The sequence below is a fragment of the Dermochelys coriacea genome, chromosome 9, assembly GCF_009764565.3.
Source record: "Dermochelys coriacea isolate rDerCor1 chromosome 9, rDerCor1.pri.v4, whole genome shotgun sequence".
Lineage (NCBI taxonomy): Eukaryota > Metazoa > Chordata > Testudines > Dermochelyidae > Dermochelys > Dermochelys coriacea.
Genome location: NC_050076.1, coordinates 4,409,146 through 4,436,827, shown reverse-complemented (window position 1 = coordinate 4,436,827; position 27,682 = coordinate 4,409,146). Strand labels below are relative to the sequence as shown.

The following is a 27,682-nucleotide window of genomic DNA, read 5'->3' as shown; positions in this document are numbered from 1 at the left end:
GGCCCAGTGGTTTGAGCACAGGAATTTGTGAGTGCAAATCCCAGCCTTGACACTAACCCTCCGGATGACCTTGGATGAGGCACTTAATTTCTGTGTGACTCAGTTTCTCCATCTGCACAATGCTTTCCAAGTAGAGTGGTCAGAGTTACTGACTTTTAGAAAGTGCATTGATATTTAAAGTTGGCCTGAGTGCTAAGAATTATGACAGTACAAAAGTCCCTGAATAACTTTGTCCCTATCTTGCCTCCACCCTTTATGAGAGTGGTTAAATTTAAACTAGCACAATGATATTGCACGTCAATGTAAGCCTTGTTCCCTGAAGCATAAAGAGCTCTCTGCTCCCCATCTGTTGGTGAATAACAGAAAGAATGGCCACAGAGTTGCTTCATCTCCATAAGCTATTTACCCAGAACTCCAGATAGACAAACTCCAGAGGGAAGGAACTTGCTGTCCCCCTCTACTGATGAATGGGGGGGAAATTTTCTACAAAGAGAGCTTCATTTGCATATGCTTTCTGTCCAGAATTCCTCCAGTGACACTTTGGGAGTCACCCTAACTGTACACAAACTCACAATTGGTTGGGTAATGGAAGTGACCTAACTGAAGAAAAGAAAAAGATTTCTGATATACAATAAGAAAAGGAGTACTTGTGGCACCTTAGAGACTAACAAATTTATTAGAGCATAAGCTTTTGTGAGCTACAGCTCACTTCATGAAGTTGACAGATTTCCACTCTATACGGCTAAATTCAGTGCCTTGCATAATCACAGGTTTCAGAGTAGCAGCCGTGTTAGTCTGTATTCGCAAAAAGAAAAGGAGTACTTGTGGCACCTTAGAGACTAACAAATTTATTAGAGCTCACGAAAGCTTATGCTCTAATAAATTTGTTAGTCTCTAAGGTGCCACAAGTACTCCTTTTCTTTTTGCGAATACAGACTAACACGGCTGCTACTCTGAAACCTGTGATATACAATAAGGAGTGTAATAGATGTTTGTGGCAATGACTACTATGATATGCTACTCTTCCACTAAATAAAGCTGAAATCACTATTGTTAGTTTACATGGTGGAGCCTCCAGACAGAACCAGGCAGTGCTTCCCGAAGGACTGGAGAGCAACCTGTCTGAGTCACCGTAGGACCATGCTACCCACTGATATCAAACTGTGAGTGGGGTTTAACGGAAGGGAAAGTGACATGGTAAAGAGATTTTTGTCTGTTAGACATTTGCACTGGTGGGAGGGGAGCTGAGTTAATAGACTCCTGCCAGAGTTCCTGCGGGGGACTGTTTTATTTATCATTTGTATTGATAGACTGTTGCTGGGTCTTTCCAAGTTGATGTTGTGTTCCTCCCCAGGAAGTTCTCCATGTTCCAGACTCAATGCTCATTAGTGGGGAAGTATTGCCTCTTAAGGGCTGCCAGGGAAGGTATTTAGTGGGGCCTAGGTGGGGTCTCCAACTGGGGCGTATGACATTATCGGGGTTCAAATCCAGACTGGTGAGGGGTTGTGTCACTGCTTGCCCTGGGCGTCTTACAGTGCTTTGCTGCTGGAGCTTCCTCCTGGGATGCTCACAACTAATCTACACAAGCATGCAGGTCACACCCTGAGTGTCTGTGAGCTAGATACCTCTGGTTCAGCAGCTTGGACCCAAGTAGCCTGTATGCAGCCCCACTATGGTTTCCACCAGCATGGGTTACAACCAGCAGGGTGACCCCAGAATACTTCCAGCCCTGAATTTCCCCAAACTGTGTGCCCTGAAGTATCCAGCCCTCCCCGGACAGCTCAGAGAAATCATAAGGTTCATTGCTCCTGTAAAGAGACAAAACCACATCACTACTCATTAACAGAACTGGGGTAGATACACTCTTCCCTTAAACACAGCACTGAGTTGGTTTATAGTAAAATAAAATACATTTAATAACGATGGGGCAGAGGTAAGTGATGCCAAGTAGAAGGAATAAGGTTAGGAAGATTTATGAGTAAATAAAAGTGCCTCTAAAGGTCTAAAACTTAATCTAGCAAGATACAGGCCCTGTTCAAGATGGTTTCTCTCATCAGACCTCCTTCTTCCCAGCCACTGCTCTTTCCCTCAGTCAGGACCTTCCACAGACACACGAGCTGCTGGCTTTCCCTTCTTAGGTGAAAGATCTTTGCCTAAGCAGGTTTCTCAGCTACATTCAGTTCCAGACACTTCAAAGCCCCTGCCTCATTGGCTGAAGAACCCATCTTTCTCAGCTGACAACAGCTCTGTTCCCTGGTGTCTGTCTCATGATGGATGCTAAAGATGGCTTCTGTCTTTGCTTATGACAGGTTTCAGAGTAGCAGCCGTGTTAGTCTGTATTCACAAAAAGACAAGGAGTACTTGTGGCACTTATGAAGTGAGCTGTAGCTCACGAAAGCTTATGCTCAAATAAATTTGTTAGTCTCTAAGGTGCCACAAGTACTCCTTGTCTTTGCTTATATGTCCCAAAGGCTCTCCTGTGTGCTTAGCTTGCCGTGTCCACCAGGAAGCTGACCTGATACTGGTCTTCCCTTCCTGTGGGTTTCCTACCCCCTCTGTGTGTAAATGGGGCTTCCACTGTGTTGATTCTACCATGCTTAATTTACAGAGGAGGTAGGTAAATAGCTGCTCCTCTCCTTTCTGTGTGGGAGCTGTTCCTTCCTTTGTGCAGCCATGTACTTTAAAACATAATATCAATGACTATCCAGAATTCCTCCTATAGTGTTAATTCAGACATTTCACAGTGCTATTAATTGTTAGTCTCTAAGGTGCCACAAGTTCTCTTTTTCTTTCAGCCTGCTACAGGTGTTCATAAAAGACCTTAGGTGATGCACTCATCTTGTATTCAATCAGTTGATTCAACTGCTTATTATTTGAAATTTAGACCCCACCCCTGTTTTTATAGCTTTGCTAAAGTTTCTCTTCTTTGTTGGGGTGTAGCCAAGGTGTCTCTTCCTCTCCCTTGTTAGCTTGATCACTTTGTTTATCTGATATGTAAATGCATTCTCATTGTCTTTCAAAGCACTTTGGAAGTAACTGCCTGGTGGAGAAACCCTATTCCATTGTTTAGGGAGCTGGTAACTTCTGTCTGAATGACAAACACATTTTAAGGATTATAATTTCAGCCTATGTCCATAACTTTGCATCAGTTGCTCGCACCTACATGACACAATGCTCTCCATAATCAGTGCGCTGTGGGCTTTCCAGTGACTTATTACGTGGCACCTTTTACATACAGATTTAACAATAAATTGGTTTCAGAGTAGCAGCCGTGTTAGTCTGTATTCACAAAAAGAAAAGCAGGACTTGTGGCACCTGAGAGACTAACAAATTTATTTGAGCATAAGCTTTCGTGAGCTACAGTTCACTTCATCGGATGCTTATGCTCAAATAAATTTGTTAGTCTCTCAGGTGCCACAAGTCCTGGGGTCTGCTGGGCTGGTCAGGCTGGCAGCTGAAACTCACTGCTAGAAATCAGGATACCCCTGGTCTTTGGGCTGTGTATTGTCATGGGGCATTTGTTTGTTTTAAGAGGGATCCATAGCTGCTGCTAACACCTGGCAGAAGAGTCTCATAGCAAAGTGCTCATCCTGCTCCATCTGCTATCTGTGAGGGTGTTTGCAGGTTTACGTGTGGTTAATGTGCTCCCTGATCTGGTGGGCAGCTCCCCAAGCTCCTCCGGCACCCTCGCCTGAGGCCTGATTGTGTCTCTCCAGGCTCTAAATTTTGGCCCTGCAGGGTGACCTTGTTTAGTAATGAATTGAAAATGGGCTCCCTGAACCCATGCCCTGTTGTTCTAACATGGAAGGGTCTGGACCAGCCCTGTTGTTGTGGAGAGGAGGAAGGGGACGCTGCCTTCCCCCCCGCCATGCTCCCACAAACGGCTCTGGTGTAAGCTGGGTCTGCTCTGAGCAGCTGCGGGCCTGCTGGCTGCCGGTGAGCAGAGTAGCTCTGTCCGCTCTGTTGCCTGAGTTCCTGCCAGGCATAGGAGAGCCTAGGAGAGGCCCTCGAAAAAGAAGTCTCTCCTCTCCAACACAGTCTGCCCCAGGCGAGAGGAAAAATAACAGAGGATGAGAAGAAACTGCTAGTCCTGGCTCCCTGATTCTCTATCCCAGCTCAGGCTAGAGCAGCCTTCAGGTTGCTCTAACCTGCAACAGTCCCCTAGGGCAGCACCACATTCCTACCACTCTTTCTCCCCACCCTTGTCTCCTCTTCTGTGCAGGGGCTGTGGGGAGGGAGCTGCAGGACCCAGATGGGGATCCCCAGCAGGGGAATTTGTGACACTTGAGTTGTACAAAGGGAAGTGACTGGGGCAGAGAATCTCCCCGAAACCCGATTATGGGTTTTTGACCACAGGCTGAAATGGCTGGGCTCTGCTGTCCTTGCATCCTTCCTCGGGCCAAGGAAAGTGACTACTGCCCCTCTAGAACCTGTCAGCCTCACAGCAAGCGACAACCAGGAGGTGGCAGGTCACTTGAGAGCGACCTCCCTTTTCCAGAGATCATATACATCACTTAGGATTTGAACTTGGGATCCACCAGGTGAGGACATACCCACTGGCTGCCACCATACCCAGCCCTTCTCCCTAAGTCATTTACTTCTAGGTTGGAGGTTCAGTGGCACTTGTCTGTCATGTTGAGAAGGGAAACCTGTATGAGATAGGATTGCTGGGATGAGAAAACTACAGCTTGATAGTTAGAGGCTGTTTGCCCTGTCGCTGCTGATCAAAGCAACATCTGTCTCTGTGTTAGGAGAGTGCAGTTGTGAGCTCTTCAGAAAGGCTGTATTTCTTTGGCTGCTGCTTGCAATACCTATTCAAATGTATCCCTGTACCAGCTACAAGAACCTAATAAAACAGATAGGAAACATCTAGGCCGTAGGGGACAGTCCCATGGTAGCAAATGAGGCATGGGATGGTTTGGAGCCATGGCATGAAAAGAGGAAGGCGGCCAGGTGCCAGAGAGCTGCATCTAATGTCTTAAATTTGAGATGATGGCAGCCGCCCTCATCTTTTCTATGCAGATGTTCGAATTGTGCACAGACTACAGATCCCGGCATGCAAATCTCCATAGGCCTGGCTGCCTGGATGAAGATGGATGCTGGGCTATGCAGTTCCCATGGGCTGCACCTCCATATTAAAGATTGGGGGGCATCATTGCAGTGCTGCATTTAGCAATACCTTGGCTGTTCCTGGCTTATGGCATAAGCACATCCTGGTTCAGGGAAGCACTGAAGCGCATGCTTATGGGCTGGCCTGAATCTGGGCCTTTAAACCTGTGCGAAGTGGGGCTGAATTGAGAGTAGTTTTCAGGGTTTGAGCTCATTGCTGGGGGTGGGGAAGCTTGCTCCTGGTGGCGGGCCTGGGCTGTGGATAGCTGACGAGCTTCGTTCTCCAGGGCTGTCACGCCAAGCTGGCCATCCGCCCATCCAGGAAGAGGTGGAGGCTGGATGGGCGCATCTTCTGAGGCCCACCTCCTGGCACTTTCATGTTCATGCATCCAGGCAGAGCTCCTGTGGGCAGCGTCGACCTTAGTCCCTGGACCCTTTCTTGGAGCGATGGGTGCTGTGTGGTCCTGCTCCTCCTTCCAGTTCCCTCCATCGGTTCCTGTGACCCTCACCCCATCTCTGGCTTCTCCTTGGCTATTTCATGCACTCAGCTGATTCCTGAGCTCTGTGGCCCCTCCCTCGTCTGAGTGGGCGGGCCCCTCCTTCTGGTTGGCCTATGCCCACTTTTCCTGGAATTCAATAGGCCAAGGTGGCTGTCCGTCAGGGCAGGAGGAAGAAGCTGAGTGGGGCAGGGGGCGTTTCTCTAGAGCTGTGGGTCTTTTTTGACAGTCCCTCATCCATTCACCAATCTGGGGAGTGTTTACCTGGGGTCCGGTGACGGCACAGATTCCTTCTCAGAGCAGTGGGCATTGTCCAGAATCTTGGCTTGCTTTCTCCCTCTGAATCCCTTGTTTTGATCCAGTGACCTGCACCCCATCCCTGTTTTTTCCACTCCTCCCGCTCACCCCCACCATTATAATCTGTTTGGTTAGAGCAGGGGTGGGCAAACTTTTTGGCCTGAGGGCCACATCTGGGTGGGGAAATTTTATGGAGGGCCATGAATGTAGGGCTGGGGTAGGAGGTTGGGGTGCAGGAGGGAGTGTGGGGTGCAGGAATGGGCTCAGAGCAGGGTGTTGGGGTGCAGGAGGGAGTGTGGGAGGGGGCTCAGGTCAGGGAGTTGGGGTGCAGGAGGGGGTGTGGAGTGTGGGAGGGGGTGTGGGGTGTAGGAGGGGGCTCAGGGCAGGGCATTGGGGTGCAGGAGGGGGCTCAGGGCAGGGGGTTGGGGGCAGGAGGGAGTGTGGAGTGTGGGAGGGGGCTCAAGGCAGGGGTTGGGGCACAGGAAGGGGCTCAGGGCAGGGCATTGGGGTGCAGGAGGGATGCACGGTGCAAGAGGGGGCTCAGGGCAGGGAGTTGAGATGTGGGTTGTGGCAGGGGGCTCAGGGCAGGGGGTTAGGGTGCAGGAAGGGGTGTAGTGCAGGGGGTTGGGATGCAGGAGGGCTGCGGGGTGCAAGAGGGGGCTCAGGGCAGGGGGTTGGGATGCAGGTTTTGGCAGGGGGCTCAGGGCAGGGGTTTGGGGTGCGGGGCACAGGAGGAGTTCAGGGTGTGGGCTCCTGCCCGGCGCCGCTTACCTTGAGCGGCTCCGGGGTGGCTAGGTGTGCCTGCACTCTCTGTAATCTAGCTGGCACCGATGCCATGTTAAAGTGGGGGCTTCAGTGTGGCTGAGGTACTGACCGACCAACCTAGCAGCAGCTTCTACTGCCTAACTCGTTATGTTTTCCTACTAGTGATCTCCAGCGTAGCAAGTCCTTGTGAATGTGTGTGAACAGTCACCTTCTTCAGCACCTGGAGGACTCCAGTTGAGTACAGAGCAGGCTTGCTGCTGCTTAGCATCAAGTCTGCTGGGATCACAGCTTTAGCTGTTGTTGGTTGTGAAGCGGCCGGCAGATGGGAGCTATTTGCTTTAAACAGATCTTTAAATACTTCTGGTGTCCTGGCCTCATGCTGGAGTGGGGGGTTGAGTGCTGGCCTTTGCCCGCTATGGGATTGTACCCACAGAGAATTAAGCCAAAGACAGGAGGAGCAACTGTTCCAACCGATAGTGGCGAGTCCTCCAAGGCATGAATTGAAGGGTTGGAGGAGGCGGCAGGAATACGTAATACCGTACGTGCGGGTTGTGGGGAGAAATATCCCTCCCTGGCTTGTGCAGTGGTCAGTGGCTGTCTCTGTCCAGTGGCTTCCTTGATGTCTCTGGAATACGCTCGCCGGTTTGATAGCTGTGAGGCTTAGTTCTCAGCGGGCCAAGGGGATTTGCAGCACCAGCAGAATCCTGCGGGATCTTTGACAGAGCCACCAGTAATGCTGAGGCACAGAAAGGTGTGATAAAATGAGGAGAGTTCTTCCCCTGGTTTTTTCCATCTATGAAACTGTTGGAAATCATCATTCCACTGCAATTTTATATTTTTTTATTCCTCCAAACAGTACTGGATGTTCTTCCCGTATTGATTTATTTGTGGATTACACAGTGTTCTAGGCAAAACATCAGTACGGGCCACAAAAAATGTAACACAAGAGTTCAGCTATAGCAAAACCACAGTGACCATCTATGCTGCTAAATAATGACTAAGTGAAATAGGTACAGCTGTGTGGTCTAGTGGTTAGTGCAGAGGCGTGGCAGTCAAGATTCTTGTGGTGTATTTCCAGCTCTTCTCTTCCTTGCTGGGTGAGCTCAGTCATGGCTGTTTACTTCTCTGTGTCTTGGTTTACCCTCTGCACACTGGACATGATATCTGGCTAGCTGACTTATTGTGAAGTGTAATTAATTGTTGCTAAAGTACTTGGAGATCTACAGATAACAGGTGCTAAATAAAGGGGAAATATGATGTATCTTTTAAAGACAACACATTGAGATCCCAGTTTTGTGATACTGCCAGAAAAAAAAATCATCTTTTTTCCTTATGGGCAAAGCACTGTTGATTGGGAGTTGGTGCAAGACGACAGCTGTGGAACTCAATCCTGCCAGTTTTGCAGAACCCCACTGCATTTTAAACCTCAAAGTGTGTGTGTGTTGGGGGGGGGGTAAAAAAAAAGAAAGAAGGAAAAAGGGGAGACTGAATTTCATAGTCAGCAGCTGATTTTGGATTTAAACACACCCTCATGGTGCTGTGGACTAAAACACTACAGCTCTCTGCTGGTGCACCAGAACCAGAAAGTGAACTTGAGCGTAACCTGGGAATGAAACAGAATGGTCTATCCTTTCTGTCTAAGCTGAGTGAAATGCCCAAAGGTAACAAGTCGTATAAGGAGTGGGCAAAGGAAAATTAGATTTTGAGACATTTCCATTTTAACAATCAAATCTGTTATAGGTAGGGACAAAGGAGATGGGCCAGGAGGTGGGGGCAGGGGGAGGGGAGAGAGAGAGCCGTGGGTAGGGCACTAGCCTGGGGCTTGGCACACATGGATTCAGTTCCCTGCTTCGCCACAAACCCTGGGCAAGACATGGGACTGGATTCACCAATAGACTTTGGTGCCTAACTGCCACTTTAGGTGCCTAAATCACAGAATCAGGACCCACTGGGGTTCATAAAGCCCCCTTGTTACTTTTAGCCCAGTGGTGCAGGTGCTCTCCTGGTATGTGGGAGACCCCAGCTTCAAGTCCCACCTCGGCTTTGTGAATCCCAGTGGTTTTCTAGGCCCCTAAAAGTTAGGTGTGGTGATGCTGAGTGTCACCACACCTAACCTTCTCTGTGAATCTAGCTCTTAGTCACTTGGTGCCTCAATTTCCCTCCTGGGCAATGGAATAATGGCCCTGCCCTGCCTCCCAGGGGTGTTTGGGAAAGTAAGTACAATAAAGATTGTGAGGCACTCAGAAAGTGTGATGATGGAGGCCAAATAAGCACCTTAGACAGAAAAGCAAAATGAAACGTGGCCTTGATTCCAGACAGGTGGAATGTCCCCTTGCCAAGTTAACTTGGTGGAGTGAGGAATCCAGCCCTCTATCTTTAGTGTTTCCCTTTAGCAGGGAGAAATGCTTTACTGACATGGGGCTAGCGGTTCAAAGAGCTCAGGGCCAGGTTTCCAAGTGCTCAGAACCCAAAATGCTCAACAGGTCTGAAAATCTGGCCACTTATTTCGGTGCCTCGGAGGGAGCTGAGGTCTTTGGAAAAATCTGGTCCTTTCAATCTTATCCGGCACCATAGTTGTCAGTGGGAGTTTTGCCACTTAACTTCAGTGGTGCTGGATCAGATCCTTCCTTTGAACCTACCCACAACCAGTTCACTTGCCAACTGTGTCCCCGGTTAGGACTGGAACAAATCAAGATTCTCTCCTCTGACTCCTCTCTCATCCCTCCCCACCCACGAACACACTGGGATAGAATTCCTGTTGGGTAAATGGTGCCCTCGTGTCGGGCCAGCAATTTGTCCTGGCTCGTACAGTGTGGTGCACAGGGTTCTGCACAGTGTGTTCTGGCTTCCCCTGCCCGGGACCATCTGGAGAAGATGCTTTGCAATTGCAGCCAATTTGTAAATGTTTGTGACACCCAGGGGCAAAGTCCATTGATCTACAGTACAAGAGGGCAGAGGCAACAGCCTGAAGGCGCTAAGATATTTTGCAAAAAGAAAAGGAGGACTTGTGCCAACTTAGAGACTATCAAATTTATTAGAGCATAAGCTTTCGTGGGCTACAGCTCACTTCATCGGATGCATAGAATGGAACATAGAGTAAGATAGATAGATATACATACAGATAAGTTGGAAGTTACCTGAATTTAGCCGTATAGAGTGGAAATCTGTCAACTTCATGAAAAAACTCGTACAGATACAGACAGACATCATCTTCCTCTCCAAATGCAAACAGACGGACATCATACCGAAAGGACTGAAGGTAAAAAATCCATTACAATCTACATACCACACAGACTATGCTGACAGCTTGTGCCACACACTCTCAAAGAAACTGCGGAACCACCTGATCAACATCCTCTACAGCAAACAGGGAAAGATTAAGAATGAGCTCTCAAAACTGGATACTCTCATAAAGAACCAACCTTCCACACAAACTTCCTCGTGGCTGGACTTTACAAAAACTAGACAAGCCATTTACAACACACACTTTGCTTCTCTACAAAAGAAAAAGGACACTAAGCTATCTAAACTACTATATGCCACAAGGGGCCACAACAATGGTTCCCGTAACCCACCCAGCAATATTGTTAATCTATCCAACTATACTCTTACCCCAGCAGAAGAATCTGTCCTATTTCGGGGCCTCTCCTTTTGCCCCTCCACCCCCACAAACATGATACAATTCTGTGGTGACCTAGAATCCTATTTTCGACGTCTCCGACTCAAGGAATATTTCCAACACACCTCTGACCAACATATTAACCCACAGAGACCTTCCTACCAACACTACAAAAAGAAGGATTCTGGGTGGACTCCTCCTGAAGGTCGAAACAGCAGCCTGGACTTCTACATAGAGTGCTTCCGCTGACGTGCACGAGCTGAAATTGTGGAAAAGCAGCATCGCTTGTCCCATAACCTCAGCCATGCAGAACACAATGCCATCCACAGCCTCAGAAACAACTCTGACATCATAATCAAAAAGGCTGACAAAGGAGGTGCTGTCGTCATCATGAATAGGTCGGAGTATGAACAAGAGGCTACTAGGCAGCTCTCCAACACCACTTTCTACAAGCCATTACCCTCTGATCCCACTGAGAGTTACTAAAAAAACCTACAGCATTTGCTCAAGAAATTCCCTGAAAAAGCACAAGAACAAATCCGCACAGACACACCCCTAGAACCCCGACCTGAGATATTCTATCTGCTACCCAAGATCCATAAACCTGGAAATCCTGGACGCCCCATCATCTCAGGCATTGGCACCCTGACAGCAGGATTGTCTGGCTATGTAGACTCCCTCCTCAGGCCTTACGTTACCAGCACTCCCAGCTATCTTCGAGACACCACTGACTTCCTGAGGAAACTACAGTCCATTGGTGATCTTCCTAAAAACACCATCCTGGCCACTATGGATGTAGAAGCCTCTACACCAACATTCCACACAAAGATGGGCTACAAGCCGTCAGGAATAGTATCCCCGATAATGTCACAGCTAACCTGGTGAACTTTGTGACTTTGTCCTCACCCATAACTATTTCACATTTGGGGACAATGTATGCCTACAAGTCAGCGGCACTGCGATGGGTACCCGCATGACCCCACAGTATGCCAACATTTTTATGGCTGACTTAGAACAACGCTTCCTCAGCTCTCGTCTCCTAATGCCCCTACTCTACTTGTGCTACATTGATGACATCTTCATCATCTGGACCCATGGAAAAGAAGCCCTTGAGGAATTCCACCAGGATTTCAACAATTTCCATCCCACCATCAACCTCAGCCTGGACCAGTCCACACAAGAGATCCACTTTCTGGACACTACGGTGCTAATAAGCGATGGTCACATAAACACCACCCTATATCGGAAACCTACTGACCGCTATTCCTACCTACATGCCGCTAGCTTTCATCCAGATCACACCACACGATCCATTGTCTACAGCCAAGCTCTACGATATAACCGCATTTGCTCCAACCCCTCAGACAGAGACAAACACCTACAAGATCTCTATCATGCATTCCTACAACTACAATACCCACCTGCTGAAGTGAAGAAACAGATTGACAGAGCCAGAAGAGTACCCAGAAGTCACCTACTACAGGACAGGCCCAACAAAGAAAATAACAGAACGTCACTAGCCATCACCTTCAGCCCCCAACTAAAACCTCTCCAACGCATCATCAAGGATCTACAACCTATCCTGAAGGACGACCCATCACTCTCACAGATCTTGGGAGACAGACCAGTCCTTGCTTACAGACAGCCCCCGAGTCTGAAGCAAATACTCACCAGCAACCACACACCACACAACAGAACCACCAACCCAGGAACCTATCCTTGCAACAAAGCCCGTTGTCAACTCTGTCCACATATCTATTCAGGGGACACCATCATAGGGCCTAATCACATCAGCCACGCTATCAGAGGCTTGTTCACCTGTGCATCTACCAATGTGATATATGCCATCATGTGCCAGCAATGCCCCTCTGCCATGTACATTGGCCAAACTGGACAGTCTCTACGTAAAAGAATGAATGGACACAAATCAGACGTCAAGAATTATAACATTCAAAAACCAGTTGGAGAACACTTCAATCTCTCTGGTCACTCGATTACAGACTTGAGGGTGGCTATCCTTCAACAAAAAAGCTTCAAAAACAGACTCCAACGAGAGACTGCTGAATTGGAATTAATGTGCAAACTGGATACAGTTAACTTAGGCTTGAATAGAGACTGGGAATGGATGAGTCATTACACAAAGTAAAACTATTTCCCCATGTTATTTCTCCCCCCCACCCCACCCCCCACTGTTCCTCTGATATTCTTGTTAACTGCTGGAATTAGCCTACCTTGCTTGTCACCATGAAAGGTTTTCCTCCTCCCCCCCCCCCCCCCACTGCTGGTGATGGCTTATCTTAAGTGATCACTCTCCTTACAGTGTGTATGATAAACCCATTGTTTCATGTTCTCTGTGTGTGTATATCAATCTCCCCTCTGTTTTTTCCACCAAATGCATCCGATGAAGTGAGCTGTAGCTCACGAAAGCTTATGCTCTAATAAATTAGTTAGTCTCTAAGGTGCCACAAGTACTCCTTTTCTTTCTTCATACAAACTCTGAGAGGCTAATTAGTTAGGATGAGCTATTATCAGCAGGAGAAAAAAAAACTTTTGTAGTGATAATCAAGATGGCCCTTTTAGACAGTTGACAAGAAAGTGTGAGGATACTTAGCTTAAGTAATAGATTCAATATGTGTATTGACCCAGCCACTCCCAGTCTCTATTCAAACCCAAGTTAATGGTATCTAGTTTGCATATTAATTCAAGCTCAGCAGTTTCTCATTGGATTCTGTTTTTGAAGCTTTGCTGTTGCAAAGTTACCACCCTTAAATCTTTTACTGAGTGGCCAGAGAGGTTGAAGTGTTCTCCTACTGGTTTTTGAATGTTATGATTCCTGATGTCAGATTTGTGTCCATTTATTCTTTTCCGTAGAGCCTGTCCGGTTTGGCCAATGTACGTGGCAGAGGGGCATTGCTGGCACATGATGGCATATATCACATTGGTAGATATGTAGGTGAACGAGCCCCTGATGGTGTGGCTAATGTGATTAGGCCCTGTGATGGTGTCACTTGAATAAATATGTGGACTGAGTTGGCATCGGGCTTTGTTGCAAGGATAGATTCCTGGGTTAGTGTTTCAGAGTAGCAGCCGTGTTAGTCTGTATTCGCAAAAAGAAAAGGAGTACTTGTGGCACCTTAGAGACTAACAAATTTGTTAGTCTCTAAGGTGCCACAAGTACTCCTTTTCTTTCTGGGTTAGTGTTGTGTGGTATGTGGTTGCTTGTGAGTATTTGCTTCAGGTTGGGGGGCTGTCTGTAAGCGAGAACTGGTCTGTCTCCCAAGATCTGTGAGAGTGAGGGATCATTTTTCAGGATAGGTTGTAAATCTTTGATGATGCGCTGGAGAGGTTTTAGTTGGGGGTACAGACTAACACGGCTGCTACTCTGAAACCTAAGATATTTTGGTGTCTAAAGCCTCTAGTGGAAGCGTTCGATGCATTTCTGCACCTTCGGCACCTAAATACCTTTAAAAATCTGACCCTAAAGGTTCTCAGGTCTCCTATTGAGCTCAGAACTTCATGGGATTGGGCCCACAGCATAGGCCAGATAAGCATATTGGCTGCCCCAGTGCTATACAAGACACTGGGACGTGGAGGGCTGGAACACAGGATAAAGGGAACACCCTAGGGCAAAAGGAATCTGTTTATTGCCATGGTCCCTTCCCTGTAGTATATCAGCACTTAGCTCTATGGGGCCTGATTCTCAATTGTATTAGGGCCACTTCATGCAGCGCAGGCATTGGCACCCACTTCAAGGCCCCTTTGCACGGCTGGAGAAGAGTAAAGGAGACTCGGGCCTGTAACAGGGAGACCAGGTGCGTTGGCTTCCGGGAGACGAGGCCCCAGGTTCTCAACCCCTATTCTGGCCTCGTGGCCCCACTCAGGTCATGCAGGGTGGCCACGCTGGGCCTTAGCTGGCCATCTGGCATCGGCGTAGAGGAGCAGTCCCTGTGCATGGCAGTGCGTGCCCTATAGGGCTGTGTAAACCCACTGGATTTGCAGGTGAGCCCGGGCACTGGGGCTGCTGGATTCAAAGCCTTGGGCTGCAGGCCTCACTTCACAGAACAAGCGGCAAGGCACCTTTCCACGGCTCCACCCTCTCTGTCCTGTAGGGCTCTGTGCTCACCAAGGTCTTGGGCTGTCTACTGGGGCTGCCAGCGAGTGCCCACGGTGGTGGAAGTGGCCTTGGGGATGTGACGTCTGAGCCCTCCAGGAATCGGACAGGTCTCCACTCATCTTCCCCCCTCTTATGCAAGCTACAGAGCCGTCAGGCCATCCCTCTCCGCCCCCGTGGCCTTCCCTGGCTCATTGAACTGCTAAGTGAAGATATTTCCTCCTGTCCTCTTGGGTTTTGTAACCCATGTGTCCTGATATATAGCGGACAAAGGGCAATCACTCCTGCTGAGGAGCTAGCAGGGCCCTCAGCTAACTCCGGATTGTAAAAACCCTGCAGGGCACTGAACCCCTCTCCTTTTCTGTGACAGGGTTCGTAGTCATATATCCCTGGAAGGGGAGAGTATTTAGTCTTATGGGGGAAGCCCCTACCTGCAGTGCCATGTACGTTATCTACAACAGGCACAGAGCCATGCTTTACCTCTTGAGGTTGCTTTATATTCACCACTCAGCCCCCACAATGCTCCATCCAGGTGGAGGTAATGTCTCTGGGCATCCCCTCCAAACCAACCTAAGAAAGGACTTTGCCCCACCCTCCCCCCAAGAAACCATCCCAGGTTTTACAGTGCCCATAGGAGGCAGATTAGGGCTTTGGGCATTAGTCAGCGCTTTATGGATCCTTATGCAGTGCAGACAGGATCAGCCCAGTTCACCATGTTGTATTTCACTATTGAGTCTCAGAGGTTTAAATTTCTTCCAGGACCTTGGGGCTCTGTAGGAGTCAGATCAATGGTTTCCCCCTTTTGCAAATGCGGAAGTGAGTTAGATAACTTCATCGTGTTGTCCAAAGCCACAGTGGGGCAGTGTCAGTGACAGATTTACAACTGTGGAGTTAGGAACTCCTGGTCTTGTGCTCTCATGAGAGCTCTCTGCCTGTCCTCCCCGTGTTCAGCTCAGATGTTACTCCGAATAATTCCTCTTTCCAAGCAAACAACCAAGTTCCTACTAATGCAGAGTCTGGACGCTGGGACAAGATGTCAGCCTCATCATGAGGATGAAGATTATTATGGAAGACAGACATCATGTGAGTATGAAATTATCTTCGCAATTCATAGACCAGCAGATAAATACACTTGCTTCCTCCCAAAATATGTAGCAAAAAAGCCTGCCTTGTACTCTGTGAGTTGTGCATTCTCATGTGCTCATTTCCCCAGGGCGCATTTTGAAATTGTTCTAATTTATCAAAGGGGGGTGGATGGAGGGAAATAGTTCTGTTGCAATGGCATTGATTTGTCTGCAAAGTCATGACAGCTGTTCCTGTCTTTGAGGAGAATAAAAGAGGAATTCCTGATTCCTTTTTTTTTTTTTTAATGGAGGATGGGGAAGGGGTGAAGGAGTTTGACGCATTGAGAATGCAATGCATTTTGGAAGCAGTTCTGATAGGCACTTTGATGTTATGTGCGTGAGAATGAACAGTAATAATAATAAAAAAGTTCACAACACTTTCTGTCTTTCAGATTTACATTTGGGTTTGTTGCAATAGTGATAAGTGAACACCGGTGTGGGGAAATGTATTTGACGCAGTGGGTTGTGGTTGACAGCTTGAGCTTGTCAGTTTCGAGTCTTTTTAAAGGAAGACCCTGTAGAACATATAATGCAGCTATTTGAATAGCAATACTAATATTAAAAATACCCTCCTGAACTCTGTTCCATTAAATATGAAATGTAAAGACTTAACAAACCACTTTTCTCTGCCTCTCTCTCTCTCCCACGAACAAAAGCTCCAGCATGGAACTGGCAATTGCTCATCAAGGGAAGAGCTCAGGCAAGGATGTTGTTGATGGCTTTTAGTGAATAAAGCATTTAGTTCTAAAGGGAGCGTGTCATCTCCTGCCCAGTGCTCAGGTAGAACAGCCATTGTGCTCGCTGGCTCTCCATCAGACTGCTCCTCAGGCATAGTTATTGGGGTAAGTGCATTTACACGTACTGAGATGGCTGATGCTGGGAAGAGGTTTCTTAAATACCAAAACACAGGCTATTATGTGCATTAGCGTTATTATTTTTTGAAGTGTCTTAGCCTTTTGGAGACTGAAAGTACTTAATAATATGTTGTATTTATATAGTGCCAATCTGTCCTGGTACCTCAGGTGCTTGACAATCAAATACAGATTAAACTTTAGTTGTCCCTCTCCTTTCGATCTAGCTGGCTACCCTTACTGCTAGCTTGTGCAGTTTGTGCCCAGCCCTGGTAAGAGGTGGGGTGACTCCACGCCAACCTTTGGGTAGTTGCTGGAGAGAGAATCCCTCAGGGTGGATGATTTCTCCCATGGGAGGTATGAATTCTGCACCATTCATTAAGTGGCAGAGATCAGTCCCCATGGTGTGCTGGCCCAGTTCCATGGCCTGGTATGGAGGTGGAGCCATGTCCATGCTCTGCCTCCTCCCCACCCCTTTCCAGCTGATTTGCGCCCAAGTGAGCAGTCTCTGTTCATAAAGATGGCTGTTGTAGTTGACACAAAGGGGAGGAGGCTTGTTGCATGCTCCCTGCCCCAAGGGCCAATCATAACCCAACACCTCTGGCAGTCATCACCATGCTCATGGGAACCGTCCAATGGTTCAGAAAGCTGCTATCAGAGAGGAGGGACAATGGGAGATGGGGAAAGTCTGGACCCCTGGCCACAGCAAAGCCTGTTGTACCAGACTGTCTTTGCGCAGTCAGAAGCAGGTTTTCCAGGGGTGTCTCAGGGACCTGAAATCTGGTAGTACCAAAGAACAATAGGGTGAGCTGATATTGGTAATAATGCTGGTGTCTCTGCAACACCACGTCACTTGGCACCCCATCATAAATCCCAGAATAGGAAACCATTTGCTGAGGGACCCAGTGTATAATCCATCCCTCAAAAACCAACCCGGGGGGGTCAGTGCCAGTGAACTTAATGGTTCTGCAAGGGTCACCGCCATACAGCTCAGGGGCTTTTGCAGAATCTGTGGGGTGCTGCTTGGATTTCCCTTGGCAGCACCTCCTCGTAGTTCTCAGTGCACATGTTCATGGTCAGCGTGACAGGTGGCAACCAATCCCTTCCCTCTGACAAGCATCCGTGAAGAGGCTGCTTCTGCTAAGAACTGAATCCAGGACCGTTGGGAGCACAGCCACTCGCTCTTCCACTGGAGAAGAGACTCCCTCGTAGGTGGTAATGGTAGTCACAGTTGTGCACATGTAGCCACTGGTCAGTGTGTATCATGTGTCCCCCCCCTCCCCTTTCCGTGATCCACAGAGGATATGAGTCTGCAGCTACAGCACCTGGTTCTACAGAGAACCCCCGTTCAATCCCCATGATAGTCAAGATGGCAAACTTGGATCATCTTTTTCAGGCCTCTGGCCACTACATGGCAGGCTCATTAGCACCTGCTGCTCATTCACCTGCTGAATCCGAGCCACGGAAGTTATTGGTCCGGTTTATTTCGCTTTCAGGGAATTTAGTGCTGGTGGGGAAAAAAATCGCCAGACCAATAGCCACGGAGCCAGGTATAACTAGGCTGGAGATGTGCAAACTCCCTCCGCACTCCAGTGAGCCGCCACCCTGACATGGAGGAGAGTTTGGTCCATTAAGCCCTAGTTTAGTCATTTCCAGTTCTGACAGCGCACCCGGTACAGTGCCTTGGCTGCGGCTGAGTTTACCAGCAGATTGTCATGTCCGTTGGTGGGTTTTGGTACATGGAAATCTCCTCACTCAGAAGTGGGCTGAGACCAGCACCCCTTTCACAAAGGCCACCAAACAATAGTCTCAGTGAGGACTCTCACTTGACAGTGCTCTGGGCTGCATTTGAGTGGCCTAGTCTCTTGATCAGAGGGTAATCTGTAAAACAAGGGGGCTTGGTTGTGATCCCCTCAGGTGAGCATTGTTAGGTTATTCTGCAGCATCCCTATTAGCCGGGAAGAGGCATTGACTGGCTTGCAGGGAACTCGGAAACTGGCAGACTCTGTATCATGGGCGTTATAAAATGTCTTAGTTGTGAAGCTGCCTCTGCCAAGCAGGTAGGTATTTCTGGCTTTAGTACGGGTTCCTGAGTTCAGCTGAACCCACAGAAATCATGAAGCCAAGGGTGCCAAACCTGAGGGGCACTGTGATTCCATGTGCCAGGTGACAAAGCCCGGAGTGGGGAGCAGGCCTGGTGGCACAGGAGCCACTACTGCAGGAATGAGGATGGAGCAGGCTTGTTTTCTGCCCCCTTCAGGACCTCCTCTGTGCACTGGGCCAGGGTTAGTGTTGCAATGCTGGGGCAGAGGAGTCTGCTGGGGGTGGTCGAAGTCCTCCTTGATTACAACTCAAAATCAAGTCCAAGAAGAGTTTAGTATCATGCATCCATTGAATTGGGAGGCTACATCGACCGGCAGTATTTCTTTGTCCTTTTCTCTTCACAGTCTGTTTTTCTTCCAAACATCATGTGCGGGGGGCAGGGGCAGAGAGAAAATTACTGCCATAAATAGATCCCGAACTGCAGAAGATCAAAATAGACAACTTCTGGCTTTGCTGGATGAGTCACTGCCACAGCAAGGGTTGTAAAAAAAACAAAACAAAAAACCAAAAAAACAAGTGTGTGGACCCTAGTTTGCGTTAGAACTCAGGCCTGGAGAAGGAAATAACACCTTAGGGAGGAGATTCTGACATTTAGGAACGTCAAAGAAACTTTAAAGACGAGACAGAAAGGCTAAGTGAATTCTCAGGAGGATTAGTCAAGAGCTGGCAGCTGTGTACTACTTGGTCAGTAGCAAAGCTAGTGTAAAATTATTTCAACAGCAACAGCAGAAGTTTGATTTCTCAGCAGATGCTGGCTCACATGGAGAAAGTCAATTGGTCTCCCAGAGCCATCATTCCCAGTATCTTTGCATGTCTTCTCACCTAGTGATGTAAGCAGGCATTTAGGGCAACATGGTTGTGCAATGTGTAGGCTAGAATGTATGTGCCACCCCTCCCTCCACCATGAGGTGTAATCGTGTGTGTCATAGACCTGTGTTGCCAAACACCGAGTGAAGGTAAAGCTCTGAGAGGGCCGGGGGCTTTGCTTTTGGAGCAGGATTTGGTGCGTTCTAGCACTAATGCTGCCACAAACTTTTGAGTGATCGCAGTATGTGGACAAGGAAAATATCAGTTCCTAGATGGCTGCATATATGTTATATAATACTTAGTCCTGCCTTGAGTGCAGGGGACTGGACTAGATGACCTCTCGAGGTCCCTTCCGGTTCTTTGACTCTATAGGTGCAGCTGGTAGCACCTCCTAGAGCAAAAGTTGCCTAACTTGTTCCATGATAAGCTCCTGTTTTCGGTTGCCTATAATTTTCCCAAACATTCACTGTTTGGGCTGGAATTTTCCATGCTGGGTGTCTACCTAATGCTGAATTGTTTTGGAAATCATAGAATCATAGAATATCAGGGTTGGAAGGGACCTAAGGAGGTCATCTAGTCCAACCCCAACTGAATCATCCCAGCCAGGGCTTTGTCAAGCCTGACCTTAAAAACCTCTAAGGAAGGAGATTCCACCACCTCCCTCGGTAACCCATTCCTGTACTTCACCTCCTAATGAAAAAGTTTTTCCTAATATCCAGCCTAAACCTCCCCCACTGCAACCTCAGACCACAAAATTGTCAGGTAAAATGGTTCAGCCATTTCTGAAAAACCGGTTAGCAAAAAGTTTGTTTTCTTCATGTTTAAAAACTCTTACAACCATTTTGTCGAGAAGTTTTAGCAACCTTGTTTTGGAGTAGGGGCTTGAAATTTGGCAGGGGGAGTTGCTCGGTGTCATGGATGTGCCTTTTCCCATCTCTATAAACATTCACCCAAATTTATAAGCCGAAAAAGCACAGTTCATACATGCTTGGGACGGGTTTGTTAGAGTTTGGGGGCTAACTTCTCTGAAGATTCTATCTACATTGGGCATGCTCCAGCACAAGGCTGTAGGGGCTGAGCAGGAATTCCCCAGCAATTATTCCTCCCAGCTGTGGGAGCCACTGTAGCAGTGGGTCCTGGCACCAAGAGGAGGGACACACACTCTCTTATGCTCTGAGGCTTGTACCTTGGCCAAATTTGAGCACAAAGACTCATCCATGATGTCACACCAGCCCCTGCTGCCAAATTCCAAGACTCTGCTCAAAGGATGGAGTTGCCAGAGTTTCTCAATGAAACATTGCAAGAATTTTTTAACTTGGGCAAAACAGTGTATTTTTCCCATTTCAGGCTGATGTCCTGTGAAAACAGTAGCATGGACTCGTGATTAAAGACTGTATCATCACGTACATGCCTAAGAGGGGCAAATTAAGGTTGCACAGGCAACCTTAATACTGGCATTTCCTGTCTTTTGAGTGCTTGACTTTTCAACCTTAATATTCTTTTAACATCTTTTTGTGGGGATGTAATTATAATATATAATCAACCTGTGAATTGAACCAGGACCTCAAATCTGCAGAATTTCAGAGGGATAAGAACCAAACCCTTTGATCCAAAACACGTTTCTGGGGTTTTGGTTCTGTGATGCACTTACTGCTTGACCTCTCTTCTGAGCCTGCAGATGTGGTGCCAGCAATGCTGATGAAATTGTTCTCTGGACACCTGTCCATAAGGAGCAAGTCTGAAGCCACGCAGCTCCGTCCAACTGGCTCTGACCTTTGGTTACTCCAGTTGTAAGCGAAAGGTTCCATTTCTTCCATGAATGTTTCCAGTTGCATGTCTGATATGCAGAGGCATTAACCCTCTCATTCTGAGATACTCCATCTTTGCATGGCAAAGACACAGGTAGCATTAAAGTCATCTGGGCTCTTGTAAAGCAAAGGCTACCAGCAGAGTTGGGGAAAGACACTGAGAAGCTAGAGGTGAGGACTGGGTGCTACATGTTTACCTTTAATTCCCTTTTAACTGAACTGGAATATGAGGATGACACCCCATCCCATATACCCACACACACCCCTCCACCCTCGTGAGCCCAGGTGCTTCTCCTCCTAACCTTTGTTGTCTCCACTGAATAATTGTTTAGATCTTCTCCACAGCAAAATGATAGAAAATGCAGCAGTCTCCCTGCTTTGGGCTTGACCCAGAGCCTCTGGAAGCCTGTGGAAGTCTTTCCATTCGTGTCACTGGGCTTTGGGCCGGGCCTGTGTTTCCTCCATCTCTCGCTCGCTCCTTTTGCGTTTCCATTTCCCACCACAGCTCCCCTGCCGACAGCCACCTGATCTCCTGGTCTCTTAGTCCCTGGGCCACTTTCCCACTCTTCCCCTTGGCCGCCTTCATTCAGTTCTGAGGGAAAAGCCGAAGCAGAGCCGGGCCACCTGGCCCTTGGTCACTAGACCATGCTGCATGGCAGTTACCAGCCGATTGTACTGTGCACACGAATGCTTTACCGAGCTCAGACGGGGTCTGTCTTTCAGTGAGTTTCTTGCTCTCCATCCATTTTCTCATGTGTATTTGACTAAGGCTCAATTCAAGGTCAAGTTGCCTGGCCTGGTTTCCAGTAAGAATCTTGGGCGCCGTCTTGACTCCCCCCTAGTCTCTCATCATTAGACCCTTTGCTTCTAGGTGGTATAAGTTATACATGTTGTCACAGCTCACTGCTATGGGCAGATACTCTTCATCAGATGCAAAAAAAAAAAAAAGTGAGCTTAGCTCACGAAAGCTTATGCTCAAATAAATTTGTTAGTCTCTAAGGTGCCACAAGTACTCCTTTTCTTTTTACTCTTTAGCAAATAGCCCTGGGCATAGCCTGCAGTATCCAAGCTGAGAGAGGTGTTTAATTTTACCAAGTTCTTGCCATCAGGTTACAGGCACTGTCAGAAACACTGATTCCATGTACTGTTGTGTTGCCCTTCTGCCAAGTAGGTGTATGTTACTGTTTCCACTGGGAGTTTGGCCACTGCATAGATTATAAGCTCAGAAGGAGCCACTCTGGTCAGCTAGTCTGTCCTCCTGTGTAACACTGGTGATAGGACTTCTCTGAAATTATGTGCAGATAAGGCCTTAATTCTCCAGTGTCCTTAACCATGATGCCCATCTACCACAGCTTTGGTTGCTGGAACCAAACCGATAAAACCTTTGGGAGTGCCCACTGGGAATCCCGTGTGTCCTTAGCTAGAAGGGCTGTAACTAACCAAGGTGAGGCAGGGAAGTGTCCTTGCACCATGGCCCTGAGGCGTCTGCTGGGGATGGGGTGGGAGGCGCTGGGGCTTCCCTCACCTGGCGGCTTCTGCCAGGGATGGGGTCAAGGCCCGCTCAGGGGGAGTGACTCCTCTTGTCCTGTGACTTCTGCAGGGAGCAGGGACAGGGTGGGGGGGCTTCCCCCGCCCTGCCCACCCAGCGCTGCTGCCAGGGAGCAGGGTTGGGGAACAGGGGCTTCCCCTGCCCCACCTGCCTGGTGGCCAGGACTCCAGGCTTCAGCCAATTGTTTCTGGGGCCCCTGGGCACAGGCCCCGTTGGCCTCATGGCTAATCCACTGCTGTGCATGGCCACAGCCACCATCATTGGGAAATCTCCCTGAAGAGCTGGGTCTAGGACTCTGATCCTTTAGTTTCAATCACAGCTGAGCTGAAGATCTTCACTTAGCAGGCAGCAATCGTAGGTCTGTGGTCTCCTCTGCTCCTTGCCATTAGCGGCTAATATTACAGATAGACGCACAAGGCTAATACATTCAAACCTCACACCCCTTGGTTAGGTTAAAAAATGTCTAAGTGCCACATGCATCCAGCTCCTCTTATTTGAGTCTCTCAGATTCAGGCTGCTGATTTGCACTGGGAAGATCCGGTGTTTCCTATCTACTCAGTGGGGTGATATTTCTTTGCAGTCTTAATAAGTGCATTCGTGCTCGAACATCCTGAGGTGAACGGCACCAAAAGGGCTGGCGGTCTTGGGAGATCTTGCTTTTGATTGGGTGCTCAATATTCTACCCAATCAGTAAGGCTATGTTTTAGTCACAGAATTTTAGTAAAAGTCATGGACAGGTTACAGGCAATAAACAAAAATTCACAGGCCGGTGACCTGTCCATGACTTTTACTATATACCCCTAACTAAATCTTGGGTGTTCTGGGAGTGCTGTTGATGCTGGGGGTGGGGGCATCGGGGCTGCTGGTGCTGCGGGGGGCCTCTGGGGCGGGGGCACCTAGAAATGCCACTGCTGGCAGGAGGTGGCCTAGAACCGTTGCTGCTGGTCGCTGCCAGACCTGTGACCGTCACTGCCAGCCCTGGTGCTGCCGGTGCCACTGGCAGAGGGTATCCCGGGACCGCCATTGTTGCTGGCGTGGGATGGGGTGGCTGGCCCTGGGGACAAGCACACCTGCAGGCTGCAGAAGCCCTGGAGGTCCCGGAAAGTCATGGAATCCGTGACTTTTGTGACTGACTTGCAGCCTTACCAATCAGCAATGGTACTGTGCTCATGGTAAGCTAGTTCATTAGCTAAAGTGCCAGAGTATATTCCCATCCAGCACCCTGTGGGGGAGAAGAGGAATAAAACCCAACTAACTCAGAATCAACCGCAGAGTCGATTGTCTCCAGTTTGGAGGCCGAGGTAACTCAGGGGAAAATCAAATCGACCAAATTTATAAAAACAAAACAAAGGGCTTGTCTAACTGTCACTTTACAACGCTGCAACTCTCTCGCTCAGGGGTGTGAAATAAATAAATAAACCCCAACAGCAGTGCCAAAGGAAAAGAAAGTTAAGATTTTTAAAATGGAATACAGTGTGATGACCTTAACAACCAAACAAACGAGCTTTGATGTGAACATCTAGTTCCAGCCGAGAACAGAACTTTGCTTTCATATCTTCCATGCAGCTCGAATTCGGCTTGCTCAGCTGTGCTGAAGCCGGGTCAGGCAGCAGCTACTCCCCGAGCCAAGGGCAGGCGGAGCAGCTGCAGTGTGGGGAGCTCCTGGCCCAGTTCTGCCCACAGCTTGCCGGCTTTATTCTAGCAGCCCAGAGCTGGGCTCCACCTCCTTCCTTCCTCCAATCTTTCCTGCCCAGAAAAGGTGCAACTTTGCAGGAAGGGACATCTAGGGTGGTGTCTTTCTTTCTCTGGTCTGTAACGAGGGACTCTCCGTGATCAGATCAACCAGGGGGAGGGGTCTGAAATGCACCCATAGCCTAGCACCACAGCTGACAGACACAAATAGAAAGCCAGCTGCATAGGGGCTGCAAAACAGGGCACTACCTTCTGTGGAAACTTACGTGGGAACTGCCGTTACCTCCCTTGAAACAGAAACTGCTATAGGTGCATTCTTCCTTGAGTAACCTAGAACATTGTAATCTGTGTCTGGGTAGAAATATGGGAATTTTATACTGGTGCGGACTCCTGTCTGGTATCCTGGCTCTGCAGTAGCTGGTAACATACTTTGGACAAAAATAATATCATTTTCCCACCCTTCCCCTCCCCACATAATGCACCTGGCTAATTGTGCAATATCATACATGAGGTGTGTGTGTGGGTGGGGGGGTGCTTCCTTCCTGACCCCTGTGGTAATTGGCTGATGCCCTGGAGTATGAGGTTAGATAACACTTCTCTTTGCTCTCTTAGCTACAAAGATTATTAATGGCTATAAAATGATCCAGCCAAGTATTTGACTTGGTGACTTTCAGTGGCAGTGAATCCTGCAAGTTGATTGTATGCTGTGTGTGGGGGGAATACTTTTCCTTAGGCTTAGGAGGAATACATAAATGCCACATAACGATGCTAACTGTCTAATACTATCCCACCCGGACGGGGATGGATTTCTTCCTGATCCCACCTGGCAATCAGCTTATCCTCCAGAAGCTTGAGGATTGTGTTTCAGGAAATCATTTTTGTTCATATGGTTTCATTGGGTTTTGAAATATGTTTGTTCTAATTATTACTGTATTGGTGCCCGGGGAGGGTGCTGGGCTGCTAACCCTAGAGAACCCATACAGCCCCATCAAAAGCAGCAGCCATGCAAGCCGTCCCTCTACCACCATGGCATTGTGCCTCGGGGGCAGGGCAGTTTGGCCTTCATGGCCCAGCCAGTCCTTGACCTCCCTGAGCAGACTGCTGAGAAAGAGGTCAGCGGGTACCAGATGAACCATGACGTGGGTTTTTGTGACGTGGAACCCTTGTCCACTTGGACTGAGGCCACCACACTATTTCCCGCCAGCTGCTGGAGGAGCTCTTGGTGTCCACCAGCCTAGGCTGATTCCAAACCATGAACCTAGAGGAGAACATATAAGCTGCGTGGCTCAGAGTCTAGATATGGCAGGAACCATTCAAGTCCAGAAGACACCAAATACACAGTCTTTGAAGCTCCAGCAAAATTACAACCACTGACACAAACTCTCCCAGCTGACACCTTTCTCATCTTGCTCTGACATATGATTTCCAAGGAATATAATTTCCAAGGAGTAAATTTCCCTCCTCTGACTGCATTTACATGCTGGCTGTCTACTAACAAGAGCAGCATTTGACAGCACTGATATTGCCTTTTGTATCATCAGACGACTACAAGTCTGTCTAGGATTCATAATTTGACTAACAACTCAAGACAATTATTATTCCTATTGTTATTTTGCCCTGGCAAACAAATCCTGCAACTACTTTCTCCTGCCATCCGCTCCAATTTTCTCTGGAAAGCCAATGATCTTTTTTCCCCCAACATTTCAGCCATACTCCCCCACATCTTGCTAACTTTACAGTCCCCCATGGCATCTGTGTGCAGTGAACTGAGCTGATGAGACTAAATGTAATTTGCAATCAAGCTTCTGTTAACATACAAATATACCGGCTGGTCTCCAGCAATATGGATTCTCATTCTGTCTAGCATATGGTAGCATTAAATCCAGTCCATGCAATGTCTCTTGTTACCATGTTGTCAATCCTGGTAGAGTGGAGAATCCTAAAACAAGCACATGAGAAACATGTTCTGGGAATCAGCTCCCCCGGCAGAGCTTGACGGGAGCTGTCCAAAGAGATACTTTGTGCCTTGAAAGGAACTAGCTCTCAGCCGCCTAAAGCAGGGTCATGAAACGGATTCAAACGCTGATGCAAATTCCTTGTCCTTCCTGAGACAGGTACTGAAAAGGGAGAAGGGTGCGACGAGGGCTAGATGCAAGTGAGTTCATTATTAACAAGTTAAAAAGCTGGAAGCTGCTTCCCCTTCTGCCAGGCTTGATTCAGGAGTTCCTGGCCTAGTCTGGGGCACACAGCCAATATTTACATAAAGGCTTGAAATAAATGTAGGTTAAACAGGGAGAAATATGTCTGAGTAGGCAAAAAAGACTTTTATCCACTAAGCAGATAATATGAATGTCATTCCAGTTCTAACTCTTCATAGGATGCTTACAGAAATCCCTTCCTTCCCATTGTCTTGTAAGCTGTTTTGTTTTTTTTTTATTTGGCATCATTAGCGTTAATAATTCAGCGTGTTTTCTCACTCTCTGCTCTGACGGGCGTTCTCCTCTCTCTCTCTCTCTGGAGCTCTGAGGGGTTTCGACCTTAGCAAAAGAGATGTGAGATGGATCCTGTAAGATGAGCCCAAACTAAGAGCTCCCCTTCTGCCCCGTCCCAACCCCCCTCTGAAATGTGGGGACATTGGCATCTGAAGCTGAACTTTGCAGTTCAGCCCTGTTCCTCAGTGTTGCGTGAAAAACCTTGGCGCCACTAACCTGTACTCCTGTTACAGAACTGCAAGTTTTTCCTTAGTGACCCAAGTCTTCCCCTTTGGAGACCCCTGCAATTAAAACCTTGGCCCACGTGACAATGAGATGTTTGTGTCTAGCGGGCCCCAATTCAGGTCAGCATCCTTGAGCACCGGCTTCAATCTCAATGACATGAACAGGCTTTAAACATGAGCGTAAAGTTATGTATGTGTTTCATGACTATATTGGCTAAACCACGTGCTAAAGTAATTTCCTGACTCAGAGCCTTAGCTCACTTAATTGTGAACCACTGTAGCCTTGGGTTTCTCCTTGCCCACAGGGGGTCACTTTGTGCCATGTACCATGAGGCAAGCCCTTGTTGGTCAGATTGAGGCTGTGTGATGTGACTGCAGAATGCAATTCTTAGCCTTACGAATGTCTATGACCCAACCTTCTTTTTTGAGAGGTACAAAATGATTTGCTTCAATAGCATCCAGACGGGCTCTGTCCCAGTTATTTGTTTCTCTGGTAATCATCCACATATTTATGTAAGAAAAAAATGCATTGGAATAACTGTGGTTTTGCAAAGGAAATAACTGGAGAGAAAGCATCTGAAGAGGGAAGCAGAGCATTTTTAAAAAAGAGAGACATTTTCTTTGTTATGAATCT

General features: G+C 48.1%; 1 protein-coding gene across 2 annotated transcripts in view; it reads left to right on the top strand.

Annotated features, from left to right (window-relative positions):
* Positions 1-971: 971 nt before the first annotated feature.
* Positions 972-27,682, top strand: part of TPRG1 (tumor protein p63 regulated 1) — a 113,294-nt gene continuing 86,583 nt past the window's right edge. For both annotated transcript variants that reach the window (XM_043492530.1, XM_043492529.1), the window contains exon 1: positions 972-1,165. The gene's annotated coding sequence lies outside the window, so the exon portion shown is untranslated. The remainder of the gene's footprint in view (positions 1,166-27,682) is intronic.